Here is a 14,448-nt window from a genome sequence, read left to right as displayed (position 1 = left end):
TGTTGCGTTGACAGCGCGAAGGTCACTTGGCCCACTGCAGCGGCCGCTTTTGTGAAAGGAGCGCGGTTCTCACGCAGAAATAAGTTGCAAATTTGAATGTTCGCTCTCATCCTGTGTATGTTCGTTCCGTGCGTCCTTTCTGCTTGAGCAGCGCGTTGCAAGTTTCGAGCTGCTTGCCGTTCTTCGCGTGACATTACAATTTGTTGCTGTAGCATTCATTCCTTCGCCCTTGGGGCGAAAGAATGCACAACAAACGCTCAACTACGTCCGTGAAGACACGTTTCACTTTCGTGTTATGCCGATTCCTATGACAGAGGGATCAGCCTTTTTTTCTTTTTTCTTGCCTCCATGCTTTAACGACTACAGTGGCGGAGAACAGTTATTTTGCAAGTGCGGCGGCCGAATCATATGACGAGGCAGCATTTTTTATGCTTGACTGGTCTGGCCGTGTCACTTCGGCGTGCATAACATACGGTTGGGCTATGGTATGCACAAGGTAACTGTTGTCCCGTCGCTATCGCGCATTTGTTATAGTGACGGTCCCTCTCACTTTAGTAAGTTCCTAATAAGAAATACTGCACAATTTAAATTACGTTCTCTATCGTGCCTTGTAAAGTAGGATTTGTTTATCAGCTCCCTTCATCTTGTAGATACATTTTATTGGCCAAAAGGGTCGCTGTATAAATATAATATTGACTGAGCACAAGCACCCGCTGTAAGGTAATGTGTACTCACATGTACCAGGGAACTCTTCCGCACGCGGGTGCGCGCCAATTTACAATGATTTCCGTGCACATGACAATCGGGCCACGGAGGAGATAACTGAGGCTTATCACGTAAAGAAAAAAGAAAGCGAGTTTCATGAGTGCGCCTTCAATAAGCCTTCGTTTCAGTTAATTCTCTTTTTTTTTTTAACCGCATCATATTATAGCGTAAGAATGTACTTTCACCCGCCACGGTTGTTAGTGGCTATGGTGCTCGACAGCTGACCCGAAGGTCGCGGAATCGAATCCCGGCCGCGGCAGGATTCGATTCGATACTTAGATTTAGGTGTAAATGTTGAGGCCCGTGTACTTAGATTTAGGTGCACGTTAAAGAACCCCAGGTAGTCGAAATTTCCGGAGCCCTCCACTACGGCGTCTCTCATAATCATAGCGTGGTTTTGGGACGTTGAACCCCAACAATTATTATTATTGTGCTTTCCAAAGGCCCCTTTCGGTGCTTGTAAATGCGCTAGAATGACGTCATCGATGCTAGAACACGTTGGTGTAGGTAATTTTCTATGTATGCGTCGGCTTTCTCGTAAACGTTAATTGTAAGTCAGCGACACCACATCAAGACGTTCAATCAGAGATGAAGGTGTTTTCTTTGTTTTATTTTCTTTTCTTTTTTTGTGAGAGAGAGATGAGCTCCGAAGGGTGTCACTCTCTTTCGAGCGTGCAGAAGAAAGAGTGGGGAAAATGCAGCCACCTACACTTCGTGAAATCCTTAGAGTAACAAAGAGCTGAGCTAGTTGGTAAGTATTCATGATAAAGAGACAGGGCTTGCAAACACGGACACAAGAGTGGAGTCAATAAACCAGAAACGTCGACTAACAGCTAAAAAGGCGTACAACGGCGGAAAAGAAAGAAGGCACGAAGACTTATCTGCGCATGCTCAAGCAATAGTCGAACCTATCAATCCGGCAGACGTGGTGGTCTACGTGAGAGATAACTATTCATACACTTGATTTCTTCTTTATGCAGGTTAATCGATGGCTGGCTGACGCATGCGCTACCACTATTATCGATATGCCAGGCCTCAAACATTAAACGCGTTTCTGCATTCCTGTGCGGGTACGAAATCGCGCATTCATCGAATTTCGGCGAGCACTTACGCTCTCGACAATGTAAAGATAGATTAGATGGTGAGCTTTCGGTGAGCGACCTCTTAAATTCCATTAATCTCTGGTCAACACAGCGACCCATTTGCCCTACGTAGAAGCGGCCGCAGCTAAACGGAATCTCATACACCACACACGTACGGCCATAAGTAACTGTGTTGGTATCTTTCACAAAACAAATGTCAGTCCGCTTCTTGTATATCACTCGCCCATTCTTTTTTTGTAGCGGGGCACATATTTTACCTATAGCTTACTGGCAGCCATAAAAACAACATTAACGCCGTATCTACCCCCCCCCCCCCCGCCTTTTTTTAGCCTACGATATATGCAATGAATGTAAAGAATACCGACGACACGCTTTTTCCTATAGCTTTCTGCAACCATGCTCGGACTTAACAAAACGGACTTCTTTAAGCGCTCAGCGACGGTGGCTACTGCCCCGTGAGGATAACCTACACCTAAAAGACGCGTAACCTGTGCGTTAAAGCTAGCACTCATTTTGTGTTCACATCACTTAGTGAGAGACGCCTTAAGGTGTGACATGGCCATACCGTCTGTTTTACTAGCTTAGAATGTTTCGACGAGAAGCTTAACAGCTGTTTAGAATATTTGTGCCTATGTGCATTAGACGCTGCATATACAGGCTGTTCTTTTTTTTCTTAGACATTACAGGTTTCTAATAAAGAGCTACCACAGTAAGGAACCTATCGTCTTTACAGGGGAACTCCACGTCGAGGAGGGGATATTTTGCCGCAGCTATTCTTACTTTCAAGAGACCAATTATACAAAAAAATGTTGTCTTTTTTCTTATCAACTTTAGGGAAGTTGTTTGTATAGAAAAGCGGATGGCGTACTTACGTTCTACAAATAATAAAAAAATATGCACTGCAATTACATGTATGGATCAGGCACTGCTTTGGCGTACTCATGCTCTAGAAATAAAAAAGTATGCACTGCGATTACATGTATGGATCAGGCACTGCTTACCAATGTAAATATTATTGCTTGCTATTGTTAACAATACGTCGATCATTAACAATATGTAGCTGAAACGCTACCATAGCCGTGTCTCTTGCAAATGATTGCCACATTGAATATTGTCTATTCACTGTATTTTAGTTTAGAATAAAGTGCATAGCTGCCAAGGAAGGAAAACGTTCGCAAAAAAAAAGAAAGAAAGAAAAAGAAACTCAAAGGGTCCCTTCTCCATTCTCGGGAGACGACTCGAAAGTAAAAACCATGTTCTTTTTGTTCTCAGTCCGTGTCTTTATCCCCCTCCGCCCCCCTCCGAAAGTTTTCTGCACCTAACGTGGTTTTGCGCTGCTTCTAAGATTCGGAAGCACTGCCAGCTTTTTGACATTCACCTGGTTTTGCACTGCCTACGTGGTCGGCCCACCTTATACCAAGCAGCGATGTCACGTGATGACGTCATCATGCGAAGTCACATTATGTGAAGTCATGATGACGTCACAAGTTTATTCGATCTGTGACGTCATGATGATATCTATGGTGACGTCATCACGTGATCATTCGTGTTGACGCCGTCGACGCAGGTTGCCGACGGTAAACTTTCGCGTTTGATGAGGCATCTAAGGCTTTCGCCTTAAGACATGTTATGCCTTCTTCAAGGGTCGAACAACCCATCGTTCCACCTTGGCAGAATTGTACGTGCGCACGAAAGCGGTGAGCGGTATCTGCGCTAAAGGCACAATCCTGTTCCGCCCGTTTTCTTATTGGGGTACATAAAGAAGAATGAGCGTGATTGCGGTTGTGCAAGGGCCGCATCTCGAAATTCAAAAATATATATGAAGGTGTGTAAATACATTTAAAGGAGCGTTGAAGAATCACAGGTGTTCGAAGTTCATCCGAGTTCGGCCGCTATACATATGACATCCCGGGATTCTGGCACATCGTGATTCGTGGCCCGCAAAATGCCCGGAGTTATCTGGTTAATGGTATGCGCTACGCTTAGAAATGGGAAGAGGCGCAAGAGATATATTACTCCCACAGGCCAGTATTACAAACATAAACAAAAAGACCAAAGAGGGACGCCACAAGGCACGAGCTTAATAGCATAGCGTTGCATTCGTTGGAAATTTGGTGGACTTACATGTATTAGGCGTCAAGCACATCTACAGTTTCAGCCCATCTATATACGAAGCGGGGTAGCACAGCGCTGCCAATTGTGCACAAATAGGAAAGGCAACATGCAAATCCACAGAGCGAGCGCGCCTGTGTGTGTGTGTGTGTGTGTGTGTGTGTGTGTGTGTGTGTGTGTGTGTGTGTGTGTGTGTGTGTGTGTGTGTGTGCGTGTGTGTGCGCGCGTGCGTGCGTGCGCGTGTGTGTGTGTGTGTGTGTGTGCGTGCGTGCGTGCGTGCGTGTGTGTGTGTGTGTGTGTGTGTGCGCGTGCGTGCGTGCGCGCGTGTGTGTGTGTGTGTGTGTGTGCGTGCGTGTGTGTGTGTGCGTGTGTGTGCGTGTGTGTGTGCGTGCGTGCGTGCGTGTGTGTGTGTGTGCGTGTGTGTGTGTGTGTGTGTGTGTGTGTGTGTGTGTGTGTGTGTGTGTGTGTGTGTGTGTGTGTGTGTGTGTGTGTGTGTGTGTGTGTGTGTGTGTGTGAGAGAGTCCTACAGGCGGGAGGAGAACACGTGAAGGGTGTTTTGACGGACGCGCGTGCGACAGGTACGTCAGCTTCAAAAGGATGCGGCGCAACCCAGGTGTTTGCGGCCTCCATGCGTTCACCGAGCTCAGATTGTCGGAAAGCGCTCGCGCAATGCATACGCACGCATATTTTCATTGCGGCACAGGAGCTGTGCCTCATTTCGTCCAGCTGTTCTCGCCTGTGCACGTGTTAAGGTCAGGATCCAGGCCTGCTCACAAATTCAGTGTGCGGACAGCGCTCCCGTGTACTAAATTTGAATAATTTGATCTCTATTAATTCCCTCCTCCCGAAAAAGTATATGCAGGCGTAGTTGCTATACCATGCTAACAGCCTATTTTCCTCCTCATGATGATGATGATGATGATGATGATGATGATGATAATAATAATAATAATAATAATAATAATAATAATAATAATAATAATAATAATAATAACAACAAAATAATAATAATGGGACCATACAACGACATAGACACAAACACAGCATTGTGCGTATGTCTCTGAGTCGTTCCTTTGGTCCGACTTCAGTTGCGCTACACGAATTCGCATTAGCGTGCTTATCCTTGATTTAACATCACGGGCCCGGTACTTTGACGTCACAAATGGCGTGACATATCATTCATTTTTCTTTTAATAAATATATTTATGGGGATGTTGGTGCGTATGTGTGGCTCCGGTTCCTTCTCTTTTATAGGTGATAGTAGTCATCGTAAAGTTATCATTAATCTCAAAAGTATACAAATGAACACTTGAATGGGGATTCACACACCTAATCTCAGTACTACAACATAATGCTCTCGCAAGAGGAGAGTTCACGCATCGTAAATGTTTTCAAGACCAAAACGTCTAGACGTCACAGAAAAGTTCACCAAGTTGTTCACACAGTAGGCACTGTGCATTTGCCAATTATCTCCGAATTGCCTCACTCTGCAAATTAAATTAAAAGCTGTAATTAAAAAAGGGGCCGTATAAAAGCTTATATAACGCTATATATTATGCGTATATGTGGGACACAGCCTCGACGCAAACACGTTTGAATGCGTAAAGAAAAGCTTAAAGGAACACTAAAGAGAAACAATGAATTGGTTTAGATTGATAAAGTGTGCTCGGAGAACTCTTGTGTAGTTTATTTCACCACCATAGGTTTATTATTAGAGGAGAAAACCAAGTTCAAAGTTTCACTTTTAAATGTCGCGCCGAACTTTGTAATTCGTGACGTAAAAGACTTCAAAGAGCATTTAACGTATTTTGGCGCCACTGGCTCGACGAAATTTCCACAAACTCATTATGTCAAGTCTCTGGCCCCCTCAGAGGACAATGTACTTCGGTTTAACCGATTAGGAACTACGTAGGCCCAAGCAGGCGCCGTCGAAAATATGTGACGTCACGGCAAATGGTGCGGGAATTCCAAGGTGGCGTCGCCACCTGTATTTTCTTTTTGCGCGTTTTCTCGCTTATTAAGCGTCTTCGCGCAAAAAGCGTGGTTTGTTTGGTGTCGTGGAAGACTACTTTACTAATGCGAGAAAAATCGTTTGGCTCTTTAGTGTCCCTTTAACGAAATTTCACTTTTGACGTTTATATCGACATAATATTCGTCTGTCGAAATGCAAAAGAACACAGAAAGTTGTGAACTAAACGAGGTCGCTTTGGTATGACCTTTATGATCGAGTTAGGTTAGGTTAGGTTAGGTTAGGTTAGGTTAGGTTAGGTTAGGCTAGGTTAATCACTATGACACCGAGGATGTTTCGCATGCCGTGTCCTGCGATCTACGTCATATGTGTATGGCATTGTATAACATTGTAGGATCTAAATAAAAATTAGACACTAACAGCCCTGTCGGTTTCTCATAATTCCTTCAAAGGTAGAGACAGTTCATTTTTTACTATAGTGAAATCGCGATCAGTTCGCCTGAAACACTAAAAAAAATGTCTTAAGCCACTGAGAATTAGGCATCGCAAGTGTAACCCTTGACGTTCTTACGACCTAGGGAGTAAAACCAATGAACCATTTGCAATGCGTTTCCATTGAGCGCTTGATGGGTGATCCCATCGTCCAAGCGCGCCCATGTATTCAGGACTGGTCGGCTGTAGAGGGTTGATGAGAAATTAATGTACACTACTGGGCGAAAAAAATGCCAGCATTGTACTCGTCATAACTTGTGCTACTGTAAATCTATCATGGGGGAATTGCGTTCCGCCTAGGAAATAATTCATATCACCATGTGTTCTGTATATGCGTGTCCGCTAAGTCGTGTGTTTAGTGTGTTCCCCCACGCATTTTTTAAGGTCGCTCTTGTAGACACACGAATTTTATGCGCCGAGAAATTACGTACTTTATTTCCCACAACTCAACTAGGTTTCTTGCTACAGCAAAATAGGAAAATTATTTTCCGAGATTAAATGGCCACGCGGCTGTGCGCTATTAATCTACTGCATAGTTCACCACACTTCATCAACGTGAGCTATCCCTTTACTTCAATTTTTTTTTTCAGTATAGTTTTCGTACCACTTACTTTTAAAACATTGAGGGGGTTTATGATAGATGCTAACATCATTGTATAAGTACACTGCCCTCCAATGACGAATTTGACGCAGGTATATTATTGTTGGTTGTCATGGTCATTAGATAAAATGGACAGTGACGGAATAAACGACCGACGATAAAATTGTACATCTCAGTAGAAGTGCAGTCGCGCAGTTTCCATACACGTTCTTATATCTAGCCTTATGTACGTGCCCGCATAATGACGCAACACCCCTGGCACTACGCATTTACACACGCACTGGTCCACACGGCTTATCGCAGGACACTGTTTTTTGTAACGGCGCAAAAGTTTATCAAGTCCGTGTGCTTGTAGCGTCGGTGCCTAGGGTATAGCAGGTGGATAATAAAGAGGTTAAACGTTTACAACACTGCGAAACTTGCGAGACGGCTGCAAACATAGAGACGAGCGCCCGTGTTGTCTGTATCTTCGTAGTGGCCTCGTGTGACCCGCGCGGAGTTAGCTTTTCGGCCATTGAGGTTAATGAAGAGACACAAGCTGGTTAAAACTTATAGCACTATCACGGAAACAAACACTGCCGCGAGGATGAAATCGACGAATATCGAGTACGATTCTTTTGGCCAAGAAAACGGCGAAGAACGTGTTTAGTATTCTTGATCAAAATTTCTTACGAATGAACATCGGTAACTTGGCTTAAAACTGCGTTGAGACGACATTCAGGTGAGTGACAGCTGCCCACGGCTGTAAAAACACTTTTCTCCTTTACGCATGCAGCAGCAATGCATAACTGAGTTATTTTTCCGCAAAATGGTTATTGTTGTAGTTCTACGTGCCAAAAACCTCACGATACCATTATAATGAGGCACGCCCTGGCGGCGGACCTGGGATTAACTTTAACGCGCACCTAATACTAATCCGCTAACTATCGAGCAACGGAACGAGATATAACGGCAAGTGATGAATAAGAGCCGGTTATCACCTTCTTTCGACTGCGCACGGCGAGTTGACATTCGTCCGTCGGCGCTCCTTCGACAACCTCTTCTTGTCTATCCTCTCGCCACTAGCAGCTTCGCGTCAAAGGCAAAGCTATGTGTCCAACAGTCGTTCCTGACTGCTGCGTGGAAAGATACCAGACCGCGCGTAGTAAGGTATCTGGATGGAGGTCTCCGTTTACAAAAAACGAGGGGGAAGCAGTAAGCACGCGACATAAAAAAAACTAGCGAGTCGCAACGCCACATGACGTGCACAAACATCTCCTCGTCTCCTTCCTTGTCAATGGGAGAGAATGATAAAGAGAGAAGATAAGGGCTGTACGCGTATGTTCGCGGGGTGCACACTGTTTTGTTTCTCTTCGCAATATTATCCAGCTGTAGCTATATGCCAAGCATTTCATACGAAGCGTCGCCTCGTCGTCATACAAATGCAACGCATCTATATGGATATCTGTAGAGCGGGAATGCGACGCAGGCGCACAGCTGGAGGACTATTCCATTGCTTAAATTTCGTAGTAGTCTGCGGCTGTTGTTTACTGTCCACATTTCGCCAACAGGCGCGAAGTAGGCGTGTGCGAATATTCGAAAAGTTTCGAATATTCGATAACTTCGAATATTCGAAAAATTTGAATATGCGATTTGATTAGCATGCATAAAATAACTCGTCTTCCACATTTCTGCTGCGTTCGTATAGCTAGAAACGTTGCCTAGAGGAGCGATACACATCGTAAGTACACGGAGGCACGATATCTGCCTGCGACGAGCGCCCCAATACGTATGATTTATTGCTGGTGCATCTCCGACGTGCAGCGCTGTTGGCGATCATGTAACCGTACGTTTTTAATATTATGCGGCCGTAACGTGCCGCACTACCACTCGTTCACTATGCGGGACCACTTCTGAAGAAAGACAGTGACCCACGTGACTGGTGGCGGACTGTAGACACCTTCAGATACCCCAGTATGGCAAAGCTTTGCCCCATGTAACTCTCTATACCAGCCACTTCTGTTCCAAGCGAGCGTGCCTTTTCAGTGGCAGGGGGGGGGGGTCGTCTCTGTTAGGGAGCGCCTGCTGCCTGATCATGTAGAGCAACTCATATTTCTTCATGATAACATCTAGTCATTGCTTTCATTGTGCCGTGATATTTGCTTGTGTTGTGATGTGCATTGTGCTAGCCTGGACATTGTGTTCTGGAGATAGCATTGTATGTTATGTTGCCAGTCAGGCTGTTAATGTTTTTTTTTTTTCATATAGCTACATGTTAAATCAAAATATTGTTACTGTGGAGGCATTTTCCCTTTGATATTCGCTATTCGATTCGATATTCGAAGGTGGATATTCGTATTCGATTCGTATTCGAAAAAATTGATATTCGCACACCCCTAGCGCGAAGCGACCTTTCAAAATTGTTAGCAGCTCGTTTTAAAGCAAAAACTTTTACCCGAACAAAAAAAAAACAATGTCTTCCTTGTATTTTTCAGTTTTCCTATTCGTCGGTGCAAAAGTAAGGTTTCGGGGTGCACCGTTGGCGTTCCGCTAAACGTGTGAACAGCTGCGTTTTTGTCGGTGGCTTAAAAACTACAAGGGCAATTCCACTTCGTGTTCGGGCACTAAAGCAATTTTCACTAGCAGTTGCGAGCCATTTAGGCTTATGATGGCACGCATCCAATGAAAAATATTTGTAATCTCCGGAAGATAGGGTTAAGCTCAACCTGGAGTCAGAATCGCATCTGCTTCGTATCAGTGATTTTCTTCTATATTGTAACGACGCGGGATCGACGATCAAAAGGAGAACGACCAACAAATACGCTTTATCAGTAGCTGAAATGACAACAACGTCTTCTTCGTCCTTGCACTGGGGCCAGTGTCCTCGCGCTGCTTCATTGTCGACGCTACTGGCACATACGCGCGGCATTATTCCCCCTTTAAAAAAAAAACATCGTCCCGATGATGAAAGCCCAGAAAACAGGGTAAAAAACACTGCGCAGTTAGTCACTGAAAGTATGGCTTCATCCGAAGCACGTGGACGATTTCTGGTGAATGTCTTCGGCGTTTGGAACACTGAAGGCCGCCCGGAACAACCTCGTAATTGACGTCACTGATGCGTCGGAGGACTTCGTAAGGCCCGAAGTATCTCCGCAACAGCTTTTCAGAGAGTCCACGACGACGAATAGGTGTCCAAACCCACACTTTGTCGCCCACGCTGTATGTGACGGGTCTGTGCCGGAGATTGTAGTGCCTGGCGTCATAGTCCTGTTCGGTGATTCGCAACCGGGCAAGTTGCCGAGCTTCTTCTGCTCGCTGCGTAAATTCTTCAGCGTCCGTCTCTGTGCCATCATTTTCATGAGGGAGCATCGCGTCTAACGTAGTTGTAACTTCACGGCCGTAAACGAGACTGAAGGGTGTCTTCCGAGTGGTCTCCTGACGAGCCGTGTTATACGCGAATGTGACGTAGGGTAGGATGTCGTCCCAGTTCTTGTGCTCTACATCTACGTACATGCTTATCATGTCAGCCAGGGTCCTGTTGAGACGTTCGGTTAACCCGTTGGTCTGTGGATGATACGCCGTTGTCTTCCTGTGGGCGGTACCACTTAGTCGCAGAACGGTGTCCAAAAGCTCGGCCATGAACGCGGTACCTCTGTCAGTGATAATAACTGCGGGAGCACCGTGCCTTAAAACGATGGCTTCGATAAAAAATCGCGCCACTTCAGCCGCTGTTGCCCGTCGCAGAGCTCCTGTCTCGGCGTATCGGGTGAGGTAATCGGTGGCGACGATTATCCATCTATTTCCAGTAGTAGACGTGGGGAAGGGGCCCAGAAAATCCATGCCGATTTGTGCAAATGGCGTCGTCAGCACATGAATAGGTTGCAACAGGCCGGCTGGCTTGATGGATGGCGGCTTGCGGCGCTGGCAATCTAGACATGTCTGCACGTAAGTTTTCACGACCGTGGCAAGTTTCGGCCAGAAATAGTTCTGCCTAATCCTTGCCAATGTCCGAGTGTAGCCCAAGTGACCAGCGGTCGGCTCGTTGTGGCAGGCGTGCAGGACCTCACGTCGGAGCGATGAGGGAACGACGAGTAAGTAGCTGCTGCCACGAGGTGAAAAGTTCTTTTTGTAAAGAACGTCGTTGCGCAAGCAGTACGACGCCAGCCCCCTTGCAAATAATTTCGGCACGCTATTGGTTCGTCCTTCAAGGTAATGAATGAGCGGCAGCAGTTCAGCGTCGTCCCGCTGCTGTCGTGAAAAAGCGGCAGTGTCCACGACTCCCAAAAAGGCCGTGTCGTCGTCGTCTTGGTCTGCTGTTTCAACGGGAGACCGAGAAAGACAGTCGGCATCGGCGTGTCGTCTTCCCGATTTGTAGGCAACAGTGAAGTCGAACTCTTGGAGCCGAAGACTCCAGCGTGCGAGACGGCCGGATGGATCTTTCAAATTAATTAACCAGCAGAGCGAATGGTGATCGCTGGTAACGGTGAACGAGCGACCGTACAAATACGGGCGAAATTTGAGGACTGCCCATACCATTGCGAGGCATTCTTTCTCGGTCGTAGTGTAGTTGGCTTCTGTTCGGGACAGCGTCCTACTGGCGTAAGCGATCACCTTTTCGCTGCCGTCCTGCCACTGTACGAGTACTGCTCCAAGGCCCACATTACTAGCGTCTGTGTGCAATATCGTTGGCGCGTCTTCATCGAAGTGGGCGAGCACGGGAGGCGTTTGCATGCGTTGGCGAAGCTCGTCAAATGCCCGTTGCTGGTCTTTGCCCCATGCGAATGGGATATCTTCCCTGGTAAGCTGGGTCAATGGCCATGCGATGCGCGAAAAATTCGCAATAAATCGCCGGTAATAGGCACAAAGTCCCAAAAAACGTCGCACTGATTTTTTGTCCGATGGGGTCGGGAAATTCGCCACGGCAGCAACTTTATCCGGATCGGGCCGGATTCCTTGGCTGCTGACGACGTGACCTAGGAATTGAAGTTCATGAAAGCCAAAGTGGCATTTTTCGGGTTTCAATGTCAGACCGGCCGAGCTTATTGCGTCAAAAACTGTTTCCAGTCTTCTTAAGTGCTCCTCGAACGTTGCAGAAAAGACAATCACGTCATCGAGGTACACCAGGCAGGTTTGCCACTTAAGTCCCGATAGCACAGTGTCCATTAGACGCTGAAACGTTGCTGGCGCCGAACACAAACCGAAGGGAAGCACCTGAAATTCATAAAGTCCGTCGGGCGTGACAAAGGCGGTCTTTTCACGGTCTCTCTCATCCACCTCAATTTGCCAGTAGCCGCTTTTTAAATCCATTGACGAAAAGTAACGGGCGTTTCGTAGTCTATCCAGGGAATCATCAATACGCGGCAGAGGATAAACATCCTTCTTTGTGATCTGGTTGAGCTTCCTGTAGTCGACGCAGAAACGCAAGCTGCCGTCCTTCTTTTTCACTAGTACTACAGGCGATGCCCAAGGACTGTTAGATGGCCGAATGACGCCATCTTCCAGCATCGTTTTCACCTGTTTTTGAATTGCCTCACGCTCCTTTGGGGCAACGCGATAAGGATTTTGCCGGATGGGTCGGGCATCGGAGTCTGTGATGATGCGGTGTTTCGTGAGCGGTGTTTGACCAACTCTGGAAGTGGATGAGAAGCAGCCGTGAAACTTGTGGATCAGCGCAAGAAGGCGGTCTCGCTCGATGGCCGATAATGTCGGGCTAACGTCAACAGGGGCCGGTGTATTGATAGTAGACGGTGCCACCTTCTCCGCCAGATGGCAATCTTCGATTTGCGCAAGTTCATCGAAATAGGCAATGGCAGTGCCACTAACGATGTGTCGGCGTTCCTTGCTGAAATTCGTCAACAAGAGTTCAGCGCATCCATCGCTGATATTGATGACGGCCCTGGCAATAGAAATGCCGCAAGTGAATGTTAGCTCACTGATGTGTTCAGCGACGCCAGTGGCGCTCTGCAGGCTGTCGCAGCGCACGGGTACAAGGGAGCAACTGCGTGGCAGTAGTATAACGTCGTCACCGGCGATACGCAAACGAGGTCGCTGGTTTTCCTCATCGTTAGCAGTGCCCGAGTGTGAAGCAAATGTTACGCTCTTGTCGCGGATGTTAATCACAGCCCCGTATTCGCGCAAGAAATCCATTCCTAATATGAGCTCTTTACAGCATTCACGAAGAATCACAAGGGTGGCGACGAAGGTTGAACCCGCGATGATGAGTCGGGCCGTGCACTTTCCAACAGGTGTCATCAACTGACCTCCGGCAGTTCTGATATTGGGCCCGTGCCATGCTGTCTTTACTTTCCTTAATCTGTCGGCTAGTTGTAGGCTGATGATCGAAAAGTGGGAGCCAGTGTTACCAGTGTGAACAAGAGCCGTCACTTGATGGCCGTCAATGTGAATGACAAGGTCAGCGCTGACCACTTCGCTTACATCGGCAGGTGTCGTATTCGTCGTATTCGTCGCAGTCGCCGTAGTCGTCCTTGTAATCGCAGTCTTTGGCGTCGGTGTCTTTGAGTTGGCGTTCGTCTGTAGTGGTGGCTGTTCGGAATTTCGACGATTGGCAACCCCACCCCCGGAGGTCGCTGCGTCTAGTTTCCCCGTCGCGGGCTAGGGGACCTGCCTCTGGTGACGTCGGCAAAACTGCGACGATTCGGTGAACTATACCGTGCAGGAGATGGAGAACGTGATCGGGGCGTGGTGAGATTTTGCGGCGGAAGACTCAGAGGAGCGTCGTTGTGCGTGCGCCGACCGTCATGCGTAGCGTAATCGGGGTGGGGAGGAAATCTTGAGTATTGAGCCTCGCGATAACGGCAAACTCGATAGACGTGCCCTGCTTCGCCACAATGAAAGCACACCGGTCGACGGTCAGCGGTACGCCACAAATCGGTTTTCCGGCGCTGGTAGTTCAGTGGGGATTCTCCGTTGAACCACGTTGTCGCGTTCGGGTGTCGACCGTACGGCATTCTGCGTGTCGGCGAGATCGGCAAGGTTGGTGGCGATGAGATAGGCTGCGTTTGCAGGGTAGGCGGTGGCCTAGTCGGAGTCGGCGGCGTCGGAGGTGCGATGACTGGACATCGGACAGCATCAGCGTAAGTAAGATGCCGTTGTACATCACCATATCCTGGCGAAGAAAGAGCTTGACGGACCTCTTCCCGGACGACATCAGCGACAAGAGATAATGCCGGCGTCGGTTCTGTTGGTGGAATCAAACCGAGCTGCCGAAGCTCCTCTCGCAGAATCTCCCGGATGACTTCACGCAGAGGCTTGTCGTGACTCAAAGTCATGGCTGAGGTACTCGCTACCGAGTTTATCATGTGTTCATGCTGGCGGTATCGCTGCTGTAAGGCCCGTTCGATCGCTGTGCCCTCTTTAGTGAATTCAGCGACTGTTGTCGGTGGATTTCTGACAAGCCCGGCAAACAA

The 14,448-nt window shown here is 47.4% G+C and overlaps 1 protein-coding gene across 2 annotated transcripts in view; it reads right to left on the bottom strand.

Moving 5' to 3' along the window:
• LOC119390154 (monocarboxylate transporter 9) overlaps positions 1 to 8,174 on the bottom strand; it is an 86,173-nt gene extending 77,999 nt beyond the window's left edge. For both annotated transcript variants that reach the window (XM_049414683.1, XM_037657717.2), the window contains exon 1: positions 8,023 to 8,174. The gene's annotated coding sequence lies outside the window, so the exon portion shown is untranslated. The remainder of the gene's footprint in view (positions 1 to 8,022) is intronic.
• Positions 8,175 to 14,448: the final 6,274 nt, after the last annotated feature.

The sequence above is a fragment of the Rhipicephalus sanguineus genome, chromosome 4 (genome assembly GCF_013339695.2).
Source record: "Rhipicephalus sanguineus isolate Rsan-2018 chromosome 4, BIME_Rsan_1.4, whole genome shotgun sequence".
Classification (NCBI taxonomy): domain Eukaryota; kingdom Metazoa; phylum Arthropoda; class Arachnida; order Ixodida; family Ixodidae; genus Rhipicephalus; species Rhipicephalus sanguineus.
The sequence above is the reverse complement of the archived record's forward strand: the minus strand, read 5'-3'. Positions and strand labels throughout refer to the sequence as shown.